At 40.6% G+C, this 23,937-nt stretch overlaps 1 protein-coding gene and 1 pseudogene across 1 annotated transcript in view; both read right to left on the reverse strand.

The window, feature by feature from the left end:
• Positions 1-23,937, reverse strand: part of Gabrg3 (gamma-aminobutyric acid type A receptor gamma3 subunit) — a 644,969-nt gene that overhangs the window by 337,170 nt on the left and 283,862 nt on the right. The window lies entirely within an intron of this gene.
• Positions 6,794-9,597, reverse strand: LOC116102305 (annotated as a pseudogene).

A 23,937-nucleotide genomic window follows, 5' to 3' on the forward strand; every position in this document is an offset into this window, starting at 1 on the left:
CCATTGCTAGTCTAAGTCCCAGCCTGAAGGAATAGTGTAGTATACCTGCCATTGTAGGAAGATAGGAAAACATTAACATTTTTCTAAGAAAAAGAAGTAGAACATACAAAGTGGCCTGCCTAGAGAAGGAACATGGTCCAGAGTTTAATACCCTCAGCCAGGTTGATTCTTCACACAGAATGTGCCTAGAAGAGTGATAATCTCTTACGCCTAGGTACAACAAGCAAACACTGGTGTGTATGAAAGCTCTAGGTCCCATCCAAATCACTTCCTAACACACAAAACTTTAGGAAACACTTGCCGAATCTGTGAAAGCCAAATTCAAAATTCATTTTATCTGCACTTCTACCTTGTATGTAAGAAACAGGGAAAGTTTTATGTTCTGTGATTTCCAATGACTACTTATTCTTAATAGGTTATTTCTAAGATAATAAGATTCTAAACTAATTTATTACATTTATTAAACAGTTATCATTGCCCCACCACAGTCCAAACACTGTGCAGCTGTTGGAAAGGTAATTAAGGTCCTGTTCAGCATCTGAGCAGTCTCAGAAACACTTAAAACACAATTCATAAATGGCATAATGAATACAGCAACAGACAGAAGTAGAAATCCCTTCCGCAGTGAGGCAGACTGTTGGATTCAATTTACTTTCTGCCAGGTGAGAACCAACCTGTCTTGTGGAAGCCATATTCACTTATGTATCTTCTTTATCAGACAAGAGGGAAATTCTATGTTTTGAAGTAGGATGAGAATGGATCAAGGCAAAAAGGAGAATGAAGAAGTGAATAAGATCAGCGTATATTAGGTAATGTGTAGAAATTCTATCAGGATGCCCATCACCTCATATACCTAAACTCTAAACAAAAAAGCCATAGTACCTTAAGATACTTCTTAGTACAATCAGAATAGCTATCATCAAGAAGACAACAGGAGCTGGAGAGATTGCTCAGTGGGTAAGAAAACTTAATTATGCAATCATGAAAATCTAAATTCAACTCTTCTGAACCCACACACATAAGATGGACATGCTGCACATTGCCACAATCAGTGCCAGTGTTTAGGGTAGTGATGGAGAAAAGTAGGTCTCAGAAGCTTGCTGGACATCTCTCTATATATAGAGATAGATAGATAGATGTGTGTGTGTGTGTGTGTGTGTGTGTGTGTGTGTGTGTGTGTGTGTATACATGTCAGAAGCCATTAAGGAAAGACTATGGAAAACGAATCTTCGGGAGATGGCCCACTGTTTTGCATGGATGCAATGGGTTCAGTCTGAGATGCAGGGTCCTCAGAGACTTCACCCAAGGATTGCTTCTTGCTGTTGATATCCCTTTCCTGCCACTATTACATAGCCTAACGATCCCTGGGTATTAGCCCACCCTCAGGCAGAATCATTATGAAGATCATTCATGTAGTAATGCTGTGTAGATGAATTGATGATTTCATAATTCCTGATCATGATTTTATAGAATTCCTAAATTGATACAAGTAATCTCAAGCCCCTTATAGAATAGATGATACAAATAGAGCTCTGTAAACCTTCATGTGTCATGGGTTAATTGCACTATGAAAACAAAACAGGCTTGGAAGAAACTTACAATCAAGGAAAACATTCCTTCTAGGTTAGGAATAAGGCCAGTATCTGATAATATAAAGTTGGAATGGGAAATTTATTGTAGGTGCAAGGAAAGAAAATAAATGATGGACTCATTTATCTCTATAAGACTTCAAAATAATAAGGCACAGATGATTTCTCTCTTAACAAAATTGTGCTGATGACATAAAAATTATTGCTTTAAACATAATGAACTTATGAAGCTGGAAAAAGAATGGATGTTTAGTCAGGTACTAGTCTTAACGGGAAGACATGTAAACCATTCTGCTATGACTTCTTAAGCCTTATTGACCTATGGCATGAACTATAGCCTTAAACTTTCTATGAACTTATGGAATGTAAAAATGCTTTAAAAACCATGTGATCAATTATCCTGAGAAGGTATTAAAAACTAAGAAAAACAATGAAGTGATGGTGTAGCCTTTTTCTTCTTCATCCAGAATGTGTGTTTCTCTCTGTGTGCCGGAGATTCTTCCTTTCTTTTCTCCCTGACTCATGAAGAGTTAACGAACTCTGAGTCTCTCATCTGGCCAGCAAGAATCTCTAAGTTAAAGAGAAAAGAAATCAGTAATTAAGTGTCTTAGCCTCTGCTTCTATGAGCAGGAGTTAACTGCCAGGAGCTATCAGCTTTTGGCTTCTTAATAGCAAGAGAGCTAAATCACCAAAAGTTATTAGCTTTTGGCCCAAATCACCAGCACCATACTTCTCCAGGAACCTGAATGTCAGGGCGGGACTCGGGCATGCACATACATGATTTGAAAGAAGTTAGGGGATTGTTTGCAAAGAGAATGGGAACCAACAAGAAGCAGAGTCAAAGTAAAATAATGGAAGGAAATATAATCAAGGACATGAAAAACCTGTGTGAAGTGTCACAATGAAACTAATTTTTCACAGTGAACCTAAGTCTAACACAAAACAAGTAGTGTTTTTTTTTTTTTTCAGTTTCCATGATAAAGTACCTTGACAAAAAGTGATTTTAGGGAGGAAGGGTTTATTTTGGCTTCCAGTTTAAGGATATAATCCATCATGGTGGGGAGTCTTGGCTGCGGGAGGTTGACTACTCCATGATACTAGATCTTCTCCAATTGACAGTTAATACTAACCATCATAGACAAAGACAGAGAGACTGTATGTCAGCCCATTCTGTAGATACAGACAGAGAGACTCTATGTCAGCCCATTCTGTAGACAAAGACAGAGAGACTGTACGTCAGCCCATTCTGTAGCTACATTGTCTCCTGTCACAACATCAACAGCCTACCACTGAGTGAATGCCATGACATTTACTTCTGTGTTTACTTCATTTATTTGTTTGTATGCTAGGGAGTGAATTTAGGGCCAGGTGCTCAACTACTGAGCCACATAGCCATTAAAAACTTCAGTTCTTTGGTGAATGCTTCTGATAATTCCAAGTATGATGCAGAGTTTGAGACATTTAAAATTTTTTATTTACATATGTATGTATGTATGTATGTATGTATGTATGTATGCATTTATTTATTTAGTCATTTATATGTGTTTTATCTGTATGTATGTCTATCTGACACATGCATGTTTGGTACCCTAAAGGACCAGAAGAGTATATAGGATGCCCTGGGACTGGAATTACAGATAGTACTGAACTGCCATGTAGGTTCTGGGTATCAAACTGGCTGCTCTTGGCAAGAGCAGCCAGTGCTCTTACTCACTGAATATCCCTCCAGACCTTTGAATTTTAGATTTTTTTTTAAAAAAAAATGTTCAATAAGCTATGACAATATTTTTGTCAGGAAATTGTTATTGCATTTTTCTAGTGGAACAGAGATGTCAAGGGAAGTTAAATGAGATTTTCAATTATTAGTTGCAGATAATTAGTTGTCTACTAACTCTTACTATAGACAAGGGGGCTTCATCAAGCAAAACAGCAAGTATCTCTATACACTCAAACCTGAGAGCTCATCTGAGGATGCAAAAGGAAGATTAGAACTGTGTATTGGAGACAATGCACTCAAGAAAACTGTAGTCACTTAAAGGCCTTGAATTTTCAGAATGGTCTGCTTTGCTGGGTAGTTGCCATGACCAGATCTCCAAGGCAACTACATCAGCACAAATGTAAGGGGAAAAATACAGAGCTTAGAACAAAAGGCACGGTATTGCTATTATCACTATGTAATTTCTATCTCAACAACTTGATGTCAGCTACCAAAGGGGGAAGAAAATGCATGATTTCCCATAAGCACTTGAGTATTTTTTTTTTTTTACTTGAGCAGTATCTCCTCTACCAAGATTCTGCTTTCACAATTGTGGACTATAGCAAAGGAGAGGAAGTACTAGTCTGAACATCACAAGCCAAATGATCTAGTCTGTAGGACAGTAATGAGTTATATTCTGTCTCCATGGCAACTCCAGTCAAACCCTGATTATCCTCACTGGGAGAATTCTCAGGCTTTTTCAATTTTGCACAGTCTCTTCTAGCAGTTTCACTGTGCCTGTGCTCTCCTAGAACAGAAAAAGGAGAGGACAGGGCCTTTTCTTTAGCGCCATGAGGTATGTGTGTGCATGTGTGTGTGTGTTTGTGTGTTTGTGTGTCTGTGTTTTTCTGTGTGTGTCTTTGTGTGAGTGTGTTTGTGTGTGTGTATGAGCGTGTGTGTATGTGTTGTGAAGTTACTTCCTTTGAATTGAAACATTCCCTCCCTGAGGGAGGAGGAAGGCTTATGAGACTCTGGAAGCAGTCAACTCACACATATCAAAAAAAGTAAGGAGACACATAGGACCCCTCCTCATTTTCTGGCCTGGCAAGGTGCAGGCCATAATGATAGGTCCAGGGTTACAGCTTCCAGGAATCATTACCTGTGCTGCAGGGGGCCTTTGAGTAATGTGGCTGCCTAAGAGTTGACCATGTGTCTGTAAGTAGCTTCAGGAAATTCACTGCTTTGTTAAGGCCGGTTTTAGTGTACCTTTCACTTTGTCTGTTATTCACACAATATCTGTGATGAATGGACATTTATGAAGCAAGGCTTTGTGATCTAAAGTTCCCAGAAAGAAGCCACACAATCCTCTGAACCTTCTCCAGAGGCTGACTGACTAATGGAGGCTACAGGTCCATGGACTAATTACAATTTAAATTATCTTTTGCTAACCTTAGCTTCCTTAATATCCAATATTCACCCTTGCCCATATCAGTGTTTGACCTTAAACCCTCCTGACTTTCACACATAATCTTTGGGAAGTATTAATTAGACCACAAGCTTCAAAAACCCCAAAGGAAGCAGGTCGTCAGACAGTATCTGAGGCCTACAGCAAAGGTTTCTCTATTTCAATGTCTCTTGCTTAGCTGATGCTTGTTTTAAAAATGTTTTGATTGTCACTTTATTTGTGCTGTTACTTTATAAATTGCAGGGCAGTGTTACCATGGTGGGATGTAGAATTTACAAATGTGAATCTATTTGCCCAGTCTTTCAGATTTGGCAGCAAAATAGACTTCCTCTTACAGCTTTTGAAGCAAGAGAGATATGAGGTTTGTTTCCTTGCTGGTTTTGTGTGTATCATTAGATCAAAGTATTGACAAATATTTTTGAAATTTTAAAACTATATCATAGATTTTTGCAACTATTTTTATTTTCATGGATATTTATATTCATAGTCTAGGTTTGCTTCTCTATAGCTTTCTGTGATTCCTAACACTAAATAAAGGAGGTTGGCTTTTACGATAAACTCTAGACAATACCAAGAAAGGAGAGAATATTTGTGCTTATATTGCATATACAACATATATACTGATATATATAGTATATGTATATATTATATGTATACTGATATATAAAATATATGTATATATTATATTATATTATATATATATATACACATATGTATAGTGATAAGTTTGTAGTTTGGATTATCAAAAATTATTTGATAGATAAAATGAAATGGAATTACCTATTTTTATCTCCTTTATGCACAACTAAAAACCCTGTACATTAATATTAAAGAAAAACATCACACAGATGACTGAGGAAGGACAGATGACTTAAGCATCCTATGACTCAGGAAGAAAGGGCTCCCTCACACCCCAAAAGCCTGCTGGAGAAGCCTGAACACAAGAATTGCTGATAGCCAAAGGTACCAACATCCCTAAAAAGATTTGCTTTGTCCTGACACAGCACAAAAAAAAAATGAATATTCTCACAATAGAAAAACCCTTTGGTATTATTCATCCTTCTCCATCAAAACACTGGTAAAAAAAAAATTAATTCTCCATGCCTAGATACACTAATAAACACATGAGAGTAATGAACCCTGCCCTTCTATAATGGCAGCAGAGGGATCAATACAATCCTGGACTTTTACTTCAGCATTTAAGGGAATCTGTCAGACTCTCTTGTATTGCTATAACAGAACCTCTAAAGCTGGTGTCTTAGTATTTTATTGCTGTGGAGAGACACCATGACAACAGCTACTCTTATAAAGAGAAGCATCTAATTGGGGCTGGCTTTCAGTTTCAGAGGTTTAGTCCGTTATCAGCACGGCTGGAAACAGAGTGGCATACAGGCAGACATGGTGATGGAGATGGAGCTAAGAGCTCTACATCCCAATCCACAAGCAGCAAGAAGAGAGAGAGCCACTGGGCCTGGCTTGGATTCTTAAACCTTAAAAACCCAACTCTAGTAGCGCACTTGCTCAAAAACAGGTCTTTGTGCTGACTCAGGTTGCCACGTTTGTTCAGCATGTACCTGTTACCACTTGCATAGCCATCTCACTGGTCCTACACTATATCCTTTTGTATAGTTTTTTTTTTTTTTTTAAAAAAAATGTTTTTGTTACTCCAGGTATTACAGTATGTGCATACAATTTTACAATGTGTTGGCATTTTGTAGGTTTTTTTTAATAATGTAAGTATAGAAATTTTATTTCCATTTAGGTAGACATGTATAATGTTTGTCTTAAATATTTCCTCTCAATACAGTTAAGAGTACAGTACACATTATTGTACTGCTTGCTTCAGTTGTGGGATGTAACATGGAGCAAACTAGACAGGAAGGAATATTGTATTGCGTTTATCCATGAGGCATCTTACTGAAAGAAGCAGAGGACGACTTTTTCCTTGTGATCTAGGGTTTTTATTGTTTGAAGGGACACCATGACCATGCAACTTTTTTAAAAATTAAAACAGTTTATTACAGAATCACAGGAATGTTCATGGTTGGAAAGACCTAGGGAGTGGTGGCTGCTGCCACCATCATCCATTCACCTCCATCCACAACTGCAGGGACTGAGGGATAAGAAGGAGTTTCACATAATGGGAGATAACTCAGTTTCCCAACATTGAGAACACTCATTTGTATGTTCTAAGGGAGCTGTGCGAATGCACATCCAAAAAATTCTTTTAGGAGCCTATTAGTTCAGAGAGAAGGCTTCAAGTCATACTGCTTCATTTCATGCTGCACATTGGAAGCTCTGGATTCCACCTAAGGTATCATCAGAAGGTCCAGTGGGTCATGGGGTGACACTTGCAAAGCCTGCAGCAGGGCTTCTAGATTGTTCCTCTGCATGGTATAGGGTGGCTTCTCCTCATAATTGAGGGCTATCACCTCCTTCAGGTACTCAGTCAGGGTCTCAGAGGCCCTGATCCAGCATCTACACAGTACCATGAGGGGCACGGGGCTGTCTAGATACTTCTGTCTAGAGATCTTGGTGTTGGGAAGGCAGTTTGTCTATGGCAAAACCCCACAAGGCCATATAGTAGCTCAAGAGATTGCCACCGTGGGAGTACCCACATCCCTTTGCATGTCCACGCTAATGAACTCCAGGTCCCCTTTATGTGGACTCCTGCTGCCTTCTTTTTAGGCCATATGCTTGCCACCTGGACAGTAACAGAAGGCATAGCCCACCAGAGTCACCTGGCTCAGATTTTTTTTGGATTCACGACATTCTCATCTGTTAGGCTCCCATGAACATACTCATTTTCATGGAGAAACTCCAGAGTATCCATCAATCTGCAGGCTAACTGCAACATTCATCTCTCTCATACCCTATGCTTTGGGTTGTCATCCAGAGCTAACTGAAAGTTCCTACCTAGGTTGAGAAACACCAGGAACCTGTGCCAGTGTGGACGATACTGGTGAGGATGGCTAGGAGCATGATCAAGCACTGCTTCTTCCACTTGTACACTTGTACAGGCATAACTGCTCTCTGAAAGAAGTTCTGCTCACTGAAAAGGTGCCTGTCCCTGGAGTCCAGTTTCAGTGAGAATCTATTTTTCTGGGTCCTTGATTCAAAGGGGAGGAAAAAAGTGGGCTCAACTTCATAGAGAATACCTTATTCATCCCAGGTCTGGAGGGCTCCGGTGTCCAGTGGGCAAAGCCTGGAGTGAGGTGGTCATCCAGTTCCACTTTAGTGTCTGAGAACTTAGCATGGTAGACTGTGGGATACCTTTGGGGGTCAGGAATCTGCTCTGGGTACCTGTGGCTCTTTCAGAAGGACTCAAGGTGTCTTCAGACTCAGAGCTGTCATAGTCACAGTGGAAGGAACATGGGAAAGAAATGATGGTGTGTGACCATTTCACTTTCTTGGGAGAAGAATAACACAAGAGGCATAATGTCAGGTGCTGCACCGGGCGTCAGGGAAATAATAAAGGAGAGGGTAAGCTGCGTCCTGCCAGAGCTCGAGACTGGCTCAGGAGACTGGCGACTCTATGAAACTGAAGCAGGACAGGCATCAGTCTCCGCTCTGGCTCGCATGCACCATAGACTGCTGGGTACACCAAGAGAGCCGGATTTCCGGAGACACTGGCTGGGCAGGCACAGGAGACTGCTTGTGGTCTCCAAACCTCCCAGGTGGGTCTCTGGCTGTGGGAAACCGCTATCAGATTCTGCGGGGAGTGGAGAGGGGACAGCCCAGTGGGCTTTCAATCTCGGGTATCCCAGACGCTGCTGGATACGGAGAGAGAGCTGAGAACGAAATGGGGCAGCTCAGTCATCCCAGGGCTGAAGGGAGAAAAGGGGCTGGAGGGGAAGGGTGCCCTGTGGTTCCTGCCCCAGAATGGGGCATGAGTCCTTGGTCAGGTCTCCAGGCTGGAGCTAGAAGACTTTCCTGCGGGAGGTTAGACAGGGCTCTTTAGGGGACGGCCTAATCCATTGCCCCAGCAAGGTAAATCTAGATGAAAGGAGGCAGTCCATGGTCTTAAAGACTTTTATTGTAGGAAAGCGATGGGGGGGGGCGGGGGGAGTAGAGACAGGCCATGGCCATGTGGAGAGGGGGGAAGGGAGATGTAGAGAGGGAGCAAGAGGTCAGAGTAAAGACAAGAAGAGTAAGAGGTTCAGAGAGAGAGGAGGGGTCAAGCAGCTCCTTTTATAGTGGGTTGTGCTACCTTTCCGTTCCCAGGGACAGGACATACCTGGCTGTGGTCAGATGACTGTGGGGGTAGAATCCAGCCAGAATGCTGGGAGCTGGGGGTATTGTCTACATGATAGATAGCACAGGATAATGGAATTAGAGGGCTCATGGTGACAGGCATCTATGTCTGGGGTGTGGGGGGTTGTAGCTTTACTCTTCCAAACCTTGTACAATTCTCTACTGGGTCTCTGGAGTAAGCCTCTCTCAATCAAGAACACAGACTGCCTTTCACAGTCCAACAGCATAATGGCAGTCTGGGTGCTTGCTTGTTCTTAGATAGGCAGACACTTGCCACTGTATGGGCAGAACTTGAATGATACGTTGACACTTTTGCCTGCCACAGACTGGACAGAAGGAGATCATGCTTTGTGACTTTGGGGTCTGGTCTTTGGATTACTGGGTTGGACGCTCCATCTTGACAACAGTCTTTTCAGTTGCCCAGAGGAAACTTCCAGGCCATGGCAACTCCTATAAAGGAAAACAGTTAATTGGGACTGGCTTCTGGTTTCAGAGGTTAAGTCCATTATCATTGTGACATGGAACATGGTGCCATGCAGCCAGACATAGTGCTAGAGAAGGAGCTCAGAGTTCTACATCTCAATTGAGAGGCAGCAGGAGGAAGACTGTGTGCCACACTGGGTGGAGCTTGAGCATATGAGACCTCAAAGCCCATCCCCACAGTGACAAACTTCCTCCTGAAGGCCACACCTACTCCAACAAGGCCACACTTCCTAATAGTGTCACTCTCTATCGGTCAGCTATTCAAACACAGGAGTCTATGGGGGCCATACCTATTCAACCACCACATCTGTATCAGTGAGTCCAGACTTTACTAACCACACCCAACTATGGAGGGTGATGGGAGCAATTATGCTTTGACCCTCTGACTTATAAAGTTCATGTGATGAAGACTTAATTTGCAAAGCAACAGTGTTGATAAATATCACTTTGAGATGTATGGGTTCCTGGTGTTATTTTAAAAGTGGGTCAGTTATCCAGGATTAGGCTGATCCCTTCCAAACCATCCTCAAACTTCCAGGCCTAGCTTGGATCTCAGGCTATACACAAGTCCATCCTAGTGAGTAACTCAGGTCCTTTCCTATATTATCCATACATACCCAGGCCTATCTCTAGTAATATAGCTCCTGTATCAGTCCAGACAGCCTTAGACTAGGAGGACAGTCACATACTCTCTTGGTCACTACTGAATTGGAAACTCCCATCCATCCAAATGAACAACAGTAAATACCTGAAGAACTGACATTTTATACCTAATCTGAAATCAGCCAATGTAGCAGCCCAGCGGCCACATGTATGAATGGGATTTCTAGAATGGGGTCAAGGTCCTGAAAATTAATTTTGGGGTACGGGAACCACAGGAAGGGTTTGTAAAAATTAGACTAACACATGGCTGTGTTTCAGACTGCCATCTTTCATTCAATTCTCTTTGTTACAAGCAAACAGGCAGCATAGGTAAGGCAAATCCCCTCCCCCAAGTTCGTCAGCAACTTGGTCCAATCAGGAACTTCTTCAGTCTCTGGAGGCGGGACTTCTGGCATAACTGGAACTTGGAGAGAGGCGTGGCAATTAGCAGGAGGTGGGCAGAGAGGCGTGGTTATCTGTGGCAAGGCGGGGTCTGAAGAATCAGCCCTCAGCTGTAGGAGGGTCACAAGCCAAACTTATACAACAGTAAAGATAAAATTAAATTTCCACCAAACAGAATCAGGATAAACTTTCATGTTAGACACACAACCAATGAAAAACTAAACTATGGTGCACATTTGTGTCGAATTATAATCTGGAAAGAAGACAGATCCTCCCCTTGATACAGATGCACTGGGCATATCAAGAGAGCTGAGTCAGTGCAGAAATATATCCCTGAAGTTTCTAGGTTATATGATTAGACCTACAAATTATTCATCAGTGGTTGACTTAGATGTGATTGCACAAAAGATGTTCTTCCAGGGACTGCTGTAATGTTGTGTCATCACTGTGGCAGTGGATACAGGCACCAACATGTGCAATAAAAATGTACAGAACCATACTCATATAGGCAAATGAGTGTGTATAAAGTGCAAAATCTGAGTTAAACCTGCCAAGCACCACTGGGAATACACCTGCTTTAAGGTTTTAGTGTAGTTCCCCAGATGGAGCAATGGCATAAAGATTACCCAGGACTATCTGTAAGTTTTTCAATTCCCACCTAATCGATAGTAGTCTCAAAATAAATAGTTTTAAAAAATTAAAAGCAATGGTTCAATGAACTCTAATTTACTTCCTTGTTGTTTAACAGCAGGAATTTAAATTGCAATTCTTCAAAATTACACTAGTTCAAATTAAGGTCAAATTACATCGTAATCTGTGTAACCAATGTTATACAGCAGGTAGTAGGGAGACGTGGCAAAATAGACGCTGTTTAAATCACAATAACCAATAGCAAGTTACCAACAGACCGTTCTGTAATTAGGAGTTCCATATCTCAGGATATTCTTAAACAGATTACACTAATTGTGTCTCTCCGTCTCCACCAGGCAGCACTAGTTTTCAGAAGCTATCAAGGAATATGACTCATTATAATTATTCTTAACTGCACAATATAAATTACTTTGCATTCACTTGGACACTAGACCCTGTGATATCACGGGATAGTAGTAAAACCACTAAAATAATGTAAAGAAAAGAGAAAAGTACACCAGCTGACCTTTTGTCACTCTTTGTGTAAGATGGCATAGAAGTCCTCTTCTGTAATGTTCTATTTATTTTGTCTCCTTCTCAAGGAGCTGCCTTTTTAGACATCAAAGAAGAGGGGTGAAGTTGTTTACATCACTTTGATTTCTTGCTGTGTTGGACATATGCCTGTTGACTCCCCAGCCTTTCTAAGAGAGTCCCCAGCATGCAGCAGCAAGTAATATCACCTTCAACTCCAGAGATTCACCTCACTCTGGGTGGCAGCTCCATGAATATTTATCTTATCAATTATTCTGTTCTGATTTCTTTTTTCCCTTTCATTTAAAGAAACCTGTAACTATGGGTGGTGATTCATGCCTAGGATGACATTTGAGAGGCTGAAGCAGGAGGATTCAGCTTGGGCCACATAGTGAGGCTATTTTAAACAAAGAAGAGAAACTACAAATTTATCTTGTACTGTAAATCAAATGAACCTGAGATTATTCTGGCTGTGGAAAAACATAGTATTAGAAGAGAGTATTAGAAGAGAGGTATTTCTGGCACTTTACTAAAGCCCAGGCTTCCAAAGGCATCCATCCCACCTGCCCCAGGGGCTCCAGCTCAGAGCCTGCTACACCTCTGCCTGGCCCCAGGGGAACAGCTTAAAACCTCTGTCATCTATGCTTTGCTATCCTCAGGATCCTTTATCTCCTGCTCTGGGATGTCACCAATGCCAAGAGCAAAGTCAGCCTGCAGCACCTGATCACTCTCAATTCTCTGGAGCACTGAAGAAAATTCCAAACAAAACCTTCATCATTCTCACAATGAAATGTCTTGATAAGTCAAACCAACCTTAGGTGGAAGCAGGAAGATCAGGAGTCCAAGACCACCTTTAGCTAAGATAAGATTTAGAACCTTTTTGAATAAACAAACAAATCCAATCCAGCCTTGTTTATTACTCCTTAATATTTCAAATTTAGAGACAACTGAACCTGTGGAATGGGCTGGGTGCTGTGCTGAATGCTGAATCACACCTATTTGTGACCTTTTCTAGTCTGAAAGACTAAACTTACAGTGGAAAAATGGACAGGACACATATAATAGCAATTTCAAGTCATTTTCTTTGGAGTAGATGGCCTATCAGTAAAAGCACCCCCCCCCCCAGCAGCCTTGTGTTCAGAGCAGCAAAGATTCAGCCAAAAATTGAAGTTTCCTTAACTTTTGACCTACTTCCAACTCAGTACCCAGCTGAGAATTATCAAGTATGCCTCCCAAATCAATGGCATAGGATCCCTGGCTTCTAATTAGCTACCTCAGCTTCCTCCTGCTACACTGCTGAAGCTTCCCTCCCTCACACTGCAAAGCCTCGCATTGTGCTGCCTACCTTGGAGTCTTTGGCAAATCTATCCTATCTACTTACTGTATAGTAGACCATAAATAAGCAGCCTTCACTTTTCTCATTTGAGGGACTGAACTTACAGTCACAGGCCTACGACTCATCTGCATCAAATACAGATTCAAAGGATGTGACTAGAAGCAGCCAGAATCCCTGCCTCCTAAAGTGATACATGTACCACTAGGTTCTCTTGGTGCCCTGACGTCTCATAATCATTTTTATCATGATTAAACCATGTCAGGAGCCTCTCCATCACAGAAATCAGTGACTAGCAATCACTTTCCCCTCAGTGACCTTTATTTAGATGATCAGGAATTTTATTCCTACCAGAAGAAAAAAATAATAACATAAGGTAATATAATGAAGATTATCAGTCACCTGCTTGGTGATGTGCATGAAAAGATACATTTTAATATATCTTTTCCAGAGCTGAGCAGTGGGAACCATCCCAAACTGATCTGGGCAGTGATACATGCATGGATGCTGCTCCAGATGGGATATGTTCAGTAATCTCCCATAAGGAAATGGACTCTCTGGGACATTTCATCAATGCTACTTTGTCTATGCTGTTCATCTGGCCCTAATGTGGTTGTTTATAAAGCTTTATTGAAAACAAAATGCTTAAGAAGTGATGTGATTTGCATGAGACATGTTCGAACCTCCACCTCACCCCAGTCACTTGTGATTGATTTCTTGATCTCTGGCTGACATCACTGTTTTGGAAGGCTGCGGAAACTTTATGTGATTGAGGAACCAGTTACTGACCATGGTAAGGTGTGATAGTCTATCCGAAATTCCTGTTGTCTCTTGGCTGCTTTACTTCGTGCACCAGATGACCAGCTACCCATGCACCTGTCACTATGTCTTTTCTGCCATGATGGGATGCATATTCTTAAACAGTGAGCCATAATAAACCCATCCCTTTGAGAGCTATTTCTTGCCAGACATTTTGTCACAACAACAAGAAAAGTAATGAACATATTTGTTGGCTTTACCATTAAAGGCAGTTATAATTGCATGGGTAATTCAAATAACTTGGGAATATTTAAAACAAGCTACAGGATAGTAAATAATAACAGGTATCAATAAAAAGCTGAGAGTTAGTTGCAGATAATCTGGGAGCTATTAATATTCACAGACCACAAATCTTCAAGAACGTGCACCTTCTATTGACAATGTTCCTGGTGATTCATATCTGAGGTTAAGCAGACTCTGCTGTCACTCCAACACATTGTGGCTTCATGACCTAGACACTCGAGCATATTGAAGTTTTAGCTTTACCTTCTTACGCTAATTAAGTTACTGTTTGTAAACGCTTGTCATTCTTATGATTTCCATCTGTAGTGGTTTGAATATGCTCAGACCATGAGAACTGGCACTATTAAGAGGTTTGGCCTTGTTGAAGGAAATGTGTCACCATGTAGATGGGCTTTCGGGGCTCTTAGTGGTCATGCTTCTCCCAGTGCAGAAGAAACACGTCCTCCTGGCTGCCTTCCTACCAAGATGGAGAGTTACATTTTGGCTTCTCCGCAGCAGTGACTGCCTGCACACTGCCATGCTTCCTTTCATACTGAACCTCTGAAATTGTAAGCCAGCCCCAATTAAACGTTATCTGTTATAAGACTTGCCTTGGTTATCATGTCTTTTCAAAGCAATAAAACCCAAATGAAGAATCCATCTTCCTTCTACCACAAACGTTGTCATAATTCAATGACTTTCATGAATGTTCAGCAAGACAGGAAAGGCCTCTTACAAGTCAAGCCTTTAAGATGAACTTGGACTTAATGAAGGTGTTATCTCCTGACATGAGTAATTACAGTCCTGCCCTGTGTGAGGTGATGCAACTGTTCAGATGGTTACCATTCATAATATCTGTCTTATATGATAGAAGGAGAGTAAATAGGCTAAGAGTGCAAAGATTCCCTTAGAGGCAAGTCCAGCTGTGTCAGAGTCAGCACCACAATCATTCTGTCACTAATAACTCATAACCAGTTACTGCAAACTGTCCTCACCAGCATAACCTGATGAGGTACATTCATCTGGGATGTTTACTCTCTTACATTAGATTGTCATTACTCTCATTCTTTACAAATTATCAATGTTCCATTGAAAACACACAGAGGTCTGGTAAGTGTGAGACACATATCCTATCATGTGTCCCAACACTGCTGATATTTATGAGAAAAGTCAATGTATTGAAGCCCTAAGGAAGTCCTGAGATTTTGGAATATGATTTTTCTTCATTTAGTTCAACAAGCCACAAAGGTTTTGCCTGAAAAAGTTTCTCACAGGTCACATGTTTGACTCACTATAGCACTGATAATTCTTGGGTAGTCTATCCAAGCTTGATGTCGGCCTGTAATGTGTGATACTGTTGGACGGCTAGCATAGTGGTTAAGGCCAGATGGCCCCTGTATCATTCTTCTGCTAAGTTAAATCTGGACTGTGGAGTAATACTACAGAAGTGAAGATATATATAATTTCTAGGATGAGAGTTCTGTTGATCTAAGTTCCCATTCTGAACCTTATCTTACTTTTCTTAGCATCACTCTGAGGTTAGTGGTATGCCTCAATGATAACATGTCTAACCAGTCTATGGAGTATCCAGTTGATAATGTGCTGAAGCTGTAGGCTCTGGTTTATGTGAGTGAACTTGGAGGCAGACTGCCTGTCAGTTGATCTTAAGATAGCTTGACTGTGGCTTCCTGAGACACCTTGAACTACAGACAGCCAGTTGAACTACTCATGATTTCTCAGAAGTTAAGATGTCCCAATGTGTATTGCTTAGCTGAGTTTGGGGGCAATGTGTTATGCAGCAAGAGGTAACAAATTTACTAAGTAATTGTTAAAATCTTGGAAATTCAATGGTGTTAAAAGAAAAATTCATTTACTTAATCAAGCTGAATGTTTTACTGACTCTATTAACCAGGCTCTGTAACATGGCAAGGTATAACCCCTAGCCTGTATTCCCTTCAAGTGGCTAGAAATGTTTACTGTCTCACATACTATTACCATTCTTCAGAATAACCCCTTTCCAAAGTATGTGGGTAATGAAGGGGTCTCAGATACTTCTGTGTCCTCCATGCAGACAGGCTGGCTGGGTACCTTGGATTCACCAATAGATTGGGGGCAACTCATGCAATACCTGTGCTTGACTCATCAGCTTCCTTTATCTTATACCAACACAAGCCCAGATGGATAGACCATTGCCTAGATTCAAACATGCAAAATAGAGAAATGTCTTCATGTATACTAGATTAGAACACAAAGGAAAACTAAGTATCTGAGTGCCTTTGGAACAGGAATTCACAAATATGATGTCTAAGTCAATGGAAGAGACAGAAACTTCTGCATTTTAAGGCCCTGACCACTGAGCTTCCTTGTTTTAGCAGTATGACTTAGACTATTCTGACATAATTGACAACCATAAAACACAATCTAATAGATATATTTATATATAAACAGTATATCATGTAATATATTACATTATAATAATACAATATAGTATATTATACAAAATATATAATATATAAAATAATTCTTTCTACTCTCTGCTGAGGTAATGCTACCAAGTATCGAAGGATATCCCAAGACCAGTCTACTTTTGGTTTAGAAGCTGAACTATTCTTTCTGTTACTCTCCTTGGCACATTCCTTTTCTTACCACCCTATCTCATTGTTACAGAATGAGTGTGCAATCCATGACCAGAGAGCTATATCAAGCCTACACACAGTTTCTGCAAAGAGTTTGGTGGTGGAATTCAGCCAGACCCATGTAGGTGCTCATCATTCTGTCTGCTTTTGTACAATGCAGCAGAAGTGAACAGTTGAGATAGAATGAGTGCTCACTATTTTTAAAGAGAAAGTTTTCCAACACTTGTTGTAGAGTAGATGTTTTAGTGGTTGCTTTGTAAAACATATTTGCTCTTGTTAGATCTTGAACCTGTGAGCATTAGCACCCTGGAGAATTTCTAGAGGTACTTTTTTTCTGTGATATTTTGAGAAAGAAAAAAGAAAATGGTTTTACCTGAAGCATCTTTCCTCTTGAGGGAGACAGACCCATTTAGCTTAGCCCTCTTTAGGCAGTCAGAGGGAGCATACTTCTCAGATTGCAGAGTCTGCTTCGTGGCCTCCAGTATCAGGGAAGATGATGGAGGGAACTGACTCCACAGGCAGAGGACAAAACAAAAGGAAAACAAATAACAGGCCAGAAACTCTTGCAGAGCTCAGGAGTAGGCACTGTCCTTGAAACCATCTCAAAGCTGTGCCTCTGTAAAAGGCATTGGACCAAAGCAAGAAGAAAACCTTAATAGCAATTAATTTAGTAGGAAAGGTAACCCATCCTCAGTTCTTCCTTTTTGATTAGAGTTAGCTCAGCTGGCTGTAGCTCCCAAGGAATCATAGTGCATCTCTCAGCTGCTTACCTTGTACATGCACAATAGCTGCAGCAAGCTCTTGGCTGAAGAAAATTCACTAACAGCAATGGGGGACTGCTATAGGGTGGTTTGACATTTTCTCCATGGTGATGGCAGACTCTGAGCTGTATGGGCCAGTCTCCATTTTCTACACCTGACACCCTTCTTTGGAGGCTCTGGAGGTGCTTCCTGGGACTCATCACAAGTAGTGAACACATGGAGAAAGCCAGCAGTGGCCCAGAAGAAGCACACATAGCCGGGCAGCTCTGGTAAGCCCAACACTGGAAAAGCCTACCCATGCCTGTTGGAAAACCAGGCTGACTCAAGCTGGAGGAATTGAAGGGGAAGGAGCAACAGAAAGAACATTGTGTTCAGGAGTGTTTTGTCCAGTCACCTACTACCTTGTGTCTACAGGACATCTCCCATTTTGGAAAGAAAGACGCAGAGTTCAACTCCTGTTAGCATAGAAATTCTCTAGGTGCAGACATGGTGTAATGTTAAGGTACAGTAACAATCTTCATCATCCTGGCCTTGAAATTCACTTCTGAAATGCTCTCTCTAGTATCTTCACTGGGGTGGCTATAGACTACCCACCTTGCCAAACTAAAGTCTTGTGAAATTTATGCTCCTGTGGTTTTGGTAGTGAGCAGTGCTTTGTGGAAAACATCTCACCTTTGAATAATGTATTTCCCTTGCATCTCTCTTGGAACAATTGCCACAAAGAGAACCCCAAGTGCCATGACCAGGTGCAGGTGCCACACCTTCTGCTATAGACAACTAGAATGGTCACTAACAAACACAAAGGCCCATGTAGATCATAAACAGATAAAATAACTTTTGCTTGCAGGCACTTCCACACATCATCTTCATGCCTTCTTTCTCTTGTAGACAGATTTTTTTATGCTAAGCCACTAAACATCATACAATTCTGCCACAGCAGACATAGGGAAGAAGTTGACAAAAACTGTTTATTCTTGAGCTTTAAGAAGAAAAGAAAAAGCCACTCTCTGGAAACTAGAAAGAGAAGAGAAACTGCTTAATCACTGTGCTGGCTAGCTTTGTGACAAGCTGACACAAGCTGGAGTTATCTGAAAGAAGAAAACCTCAATAAAGTGTCTCCGTAAGTGCAAGCTGTAGGCAAGCCTGTAAGACATCATCTTAATTAGCGATTGATGAAGGCGGACACCTGCCTATTTTGGATAATGACGTCCTTGGGCTAGTGGTACTGGGTATTATAAGAGAGCAGGCTGTGCAAGTCTTGGAGAGCAAGCCAATAAGCAACACTCTCTCATGGCCGCTGCACCAGCTTATGCCTCCAGATTCCTGCCGGGTTTCATTTTCTGTCCTGACTTCCTTACAGATGGACGAAGATGTAGAAAGATAAGTAAGCCAAATAAACCCTTTCCTCCTCAACTTGCTTTTTGTCATGGTGTTTCATCACCCTAACTAGGACAACCACATATTAAAATACTTATAAATTATTAGCTATCTTTACTCTTAGCATTTTCTTCTAAGGAAAATACCTCAAAATGGATGCACAGCTGCTAAACTTACCATTTCTGTTGAGCTTGTATACAGAGAATACTAGTCAGTAAATTGAGTATCCAAGATAAAGACATGGATGGTATACAGATTTGACTCCAGGAAGTTAAAGAGTGCTTATTTGTAATGATATAGTTTATAAGAACTGTTTGTAAAATGTCCAAGTATACAAGGCCAGCATATGAAAAATAAACTGCACTGCTGTTGCTATATGAATGATTAGAAATTCATGCTTAACAAACAACACAATTTACAGTATCATCAAAGCATACATCTGGCAGAAGTACAGTACATGCACACTGTAACTAGAAGCGTGGTTGGGAGAAAACTAGAAAAGCTTGAACAAATGAAGGAAGGTGCAGTTTATGCAGCCAAAGCTGGATGTAAATATGCTATCTCTCCCAGCAGGGTATCTGTTAGATATGGAGACATTGCTCCCAAAATTCAGTGGGAACACAAAGCACTTATCATTGAGAAAATACTTTTGAAGAAGAACAAATGTGCACAGCCAAAAATCTGCATGTGGGGCTTGTTAGAAAGCTACAGGAGCCCAGTAAGCATGACAGAGACAAAATACCTGAAAAAGAAAATGGGCAGAGTCCCATCCACAGAGTATTTCGGAAACTTTAACAATAGAGTGGACAGTCTTATCAGGAAATGGGGCTGAAAGACGATATCCACACCAAAGTAATAATAATACAATGGTAATAATAATTATTATTATTATAATAACTTCCACCCACTTTTTCCATTATACAAAAAATTATGTAAAATGGGTTATTGAACTAAATATATAACTTCTATGACTTCTAGAATGAAACATAAACAAAAAAATTTGGTGATGTGTTTTTAAATAAAATAGCAAAAGTCTAACCTAACAAAAGAAAAAATTAATAAACCTGTCTTCAGTAAAATTAAATCTCTGCTCTTCAGACACTAAAACAGGAGACTCAAAAGGCACCCATATGCTCAAAGTGATAACAATTTCTTTTCTCTCTTCCTCTCTCTCTCTCTCTCTCCCTCCCTCCTTCCCTCCCCCTTCTCTTTCTCTGGCCCACTGTGGGTCTTTAAAGATGGATGTCTGCATAAAACCTCCTACTTGGTTTTCTCTACTTTTTTTGTTGTTGTTATGAGCATTATCTCTAATGATCTCTTGATGACTCCTGAGTTCTGGCTGCCCTGGTAGTCTTCTGCCTGCCTGGAAAACTACTTACCAGGTTCTCACATTATTTATGGGGTCCCTAGTCATTCTGCTTCCTAGCCTCAGATCTCACGTGTCCTCCCGCCCACTTCAAGATCGATTTTCCTTCTCTTTTGCCTGGAGATATTGTGGTGATTTGAATAAGAGTGGCTCTCAACAGCTAGTAGATTTGAATGATTTATAGGGAATGGCACTATTTGAAAGGATCAGGAGTTGTCGTCTTGTGAAAGGAAGTGTATCATCGGAGGTGGGCTTTGAGATTTTCAAAAGCCCAAGCCAGACCCAAGTTCTCTATCTCGCTCTCTCCTTTCTCTCTCTCCCCTCTCTATCCAGCACCATGCCTACCTGCATGTGGCCAGGCTTCCTGCAGTGATGACAATGGACTAAACCTCTGAAACTATAAGAAAGTCCTCAATTAAATGCTTTTCATTTAAAAGAGTTACCATGGTCATGGTGTCTTTTCACTGTGAAGAACACTGATTAAGTCAGAGCAGAAGGGGACGGGGGTGGGACTGTTGGGGGGGGCAGTGATTGGGATGTAAAATCAATAAATGAATTAATGGAAAAAAGGAAGACAGATAACTTCACCTCTCAGATGTCTCCTGAATTTGTATACGCTTGAAAAACACTCAACCCCTGTCCCAGCAGGTCTTCTTCAATGTGTTGGAGAAGTAATCAGTACTTGCTTTCTATTTCTTTTCTCCATGCAAATTACTAAGTAGCAGACAGTCTATCAGCATTTGTCAACAGTCAACATGGGACCGTGCCCAAGATCTCAGTGTGCAGCATGGCCCAACCTTGAAAAATCATTTGTAAATAAGTGCTTAAGGAGTCATTACCGAACATCATGCAGTTGGCAGACAAGAGTCTTATCATTAGTTTTTATTTATAAAAGCAAAACTCTCTCATACATCAATAGAAAGAAAGTAGAAATGTGAAATATTTTGGCTTCTATCTGTTAATCAGATGTTTCTATCTGCTCTTAAAATGGCTAATCACAATCTGCTTATTTGAGAAAGTACTTCCAAGTTCAAATCTCTTAATATGAGCAAATATTCGGCTCCCTATGGCAGCATTGTCTCTGTCTCAAAGGAGTGGCTATAGCATACTAGGACCTGGTACCATAGGCAAGCATTTCAGAGCAGGCATTATTTTCCCTGAGGGTTAAAAGCTGGGAGCAGACTGACCACTAGGGTTGAAACAACACAGCACTTTGCCCAGGAAGATAGGTGTGGTGCTGCAACTAGCATTCTAACTCCAGACCTGAAGATATTTCTGTTTCCCATTTAATCCCAGTTTGTAATTCTCCAATGTTCATTCAGGAAAGTTCTTGATTAGTGTCATCTTGTCATTACCATTGAAGGATCATGGGCGTTTGCAGTATCTGTCATAGCCCCTGCCTTTCAAGGAACTGGGTTACAACCATCTTATTTCCAAAGAGCTTCAAATGTGTTGGGTTAGGAATAAGTCATTCAATACTAATAACTCTCAGTCTGCCAACCTGACACCAAAATCAGTCTTTTGTGCAGAAAATGGCACTGTGCAGCATGAAGAGCCATGGAAAAGACTGGTCACTTAAGATTCTGAAAAGAACTCTTGCAACTTTTGAAGTTTAAACATTTTAAATTTGTAAATTTATTTTCTAATCCAAAAATACATATAATAAACAGAACTATTCCTCATTCTGTCACAGAATTGCCTTTGGGATCTAAAACTACATAGAATGGGGATGAGGCCGCCCATAAACCTGGGATTCTGGATGCAGAGACAGGAGGATCAAAGGTCCAAGTTCAGCCTGGGTTACAGAGCAAGATCCTGGGGGTTTTGTTTGGTTTGTTTTCACTTTAATCCTAAATGAAATACATTTCAGCTGTAAAGAAACCTGTAATCATGAAATTTTTAGATAAATAGATGGAGCTAGAAAAGCTTATACTAAGTGAGGTGATGCAGACCCAGAAAAACAAATGCCATGTGTTCACTCTTGTTTGTGCCACTGACTTCCATATCTTTAGATGTGAGTATATAACCAAGAAGGAAAGAAAAAAATGCACATGCTGGTAACAATAGAGAGGGATAGCAAACTGTAAGTAATTTAAAGGGGAAAATGGGAAAACTTAGGGAACATAATTGGAAATAGGAAGGAGGTGAACACAGAAGAAGACAGAGAGAATAGGTAAAATAAGGAGTAGGAATGTCTCAAAAGGTAGTAAAAAATCATAGTATTGTCTATTTACCTAAAATTCTATTACATATAAACATGCACACACACAAACATAAACATATATACATATACATATATGTATGTATATACATATATATTGTTTAAATGTATATATACAAATTATATATATATAGTTTAAATGCAATTTTCCTACTTGACCTTACCATGCCCTCCTCCTACAAAACCAAAGATAAACTTCTTCAAGTTGTTGGTCAGAGGAGTATAAGAGACAACCAAAACATACAGTCTATTGCTATGGCCCTTTGATATCACCCAGAGTTTGAAGGTAAGTCCCTATTGCTAAAGACACCATGCCCTTTAGACAAAGGACCTAGAGGATCCAGGCTGGAATTGACCTGAAAGCCTCCTCATTGAGGACTAGCTTTCATGGTACTAGAAGATGCCATGCAAGCTTCCAAGGGAGGGAAGCAACCAATAATCCTACGCACAGTATATCTATGAACTTCAACAATAACTAGCATGGCATGAAAAACCTTAAGGATGCAACAGTGGAGGGGCATATTCTAGTGGGAACCAACATCTCTCTAATTTGACTTCAGCCCAAGAAAGAAATCATGCCTGATACTGGAAAACTAACTCTTCGCACATTCTCCTAACATGCATTTTGGAGGAGAACCTACTTCTTTACTAAGCCAGCATTATTCCTAACTGAAACCTAAATAATCATCCTTATACCACAGGTAAGTATATCTCTCACCCTTCATCAAAGAATGCAAAATACAGATCTCATAACAGAAAAGACAACCAATCAAAAGGCAGAGAATAAGCTATGCTGCTCAGCCAACGCTAATCCATCTACAATACAACTTCTGCACCTTATTCTCAAATAATTATAACTATAACCAATGTGTTAAATCTGTAACCCTCTTCAGCAGTTGATTGAATATCTTCTGAAACGGGGTTCTCAAAAGAAATCATTCATTTAAGAAGAGATGCAGAGATTTAGAAAAGGCTTCCCAAGACCCAGTAAACGTCTACATACCTGATTCCACACTTCCCTGGGTTTATGTTTATTATTTGATTCAAAAATAACAATCTTAGGCAGGTATGGTGGCTCGTGCTTTTGGTCCCAGCACTTGAGAGCCAGAGGAAGGAGTTTGAATAGTGAGTTCCAGAACAGCCATATCTGTAAAATAAGGCCCTGTCTCAGCAAAACAAAACTTTTGAAAATAGCCTTCTGATATGCAATGAAAGTGGAGAAAGTTCTTTCTTGAAAGACCAAAGATCTCTGGGTCCACATAACAGCTAACTGAAACAGATGCACAGAGCCACAGGTAAACATTAGATGGAGTTCCAGGAGTATTGTGTAAGAGTTGGAAGAAAGATTGCACCCTGGAGGGAGGGGATGAGACCTCCACAGGAAGACCAACAGAGTCAACTAACCCAGATCAAGGGTTCTAGAGACTAAACCACCAACCAAAGAGCATACATGGGTGGGATCTTGCCCCTTTCCCAGAATATGTACATATGGAGCAGATGTGCAGCTCTG

This window comes from Mastomys coucha, unplaced genomic scaffold (genome assembly GCF_008632895.1).
Source record: "Mastomys coucha isolate ucsf_1 unplaced genomic scaffold, UCSF_Mcou_1 pScaffold21, whole genome shotgun sequence".
Taxonomy (NCBI): Eukaryota; Metazoa; Chordata; class Mammalia; order Rodentia; family Muridae; genus Mastomys; species Mastomys coucha.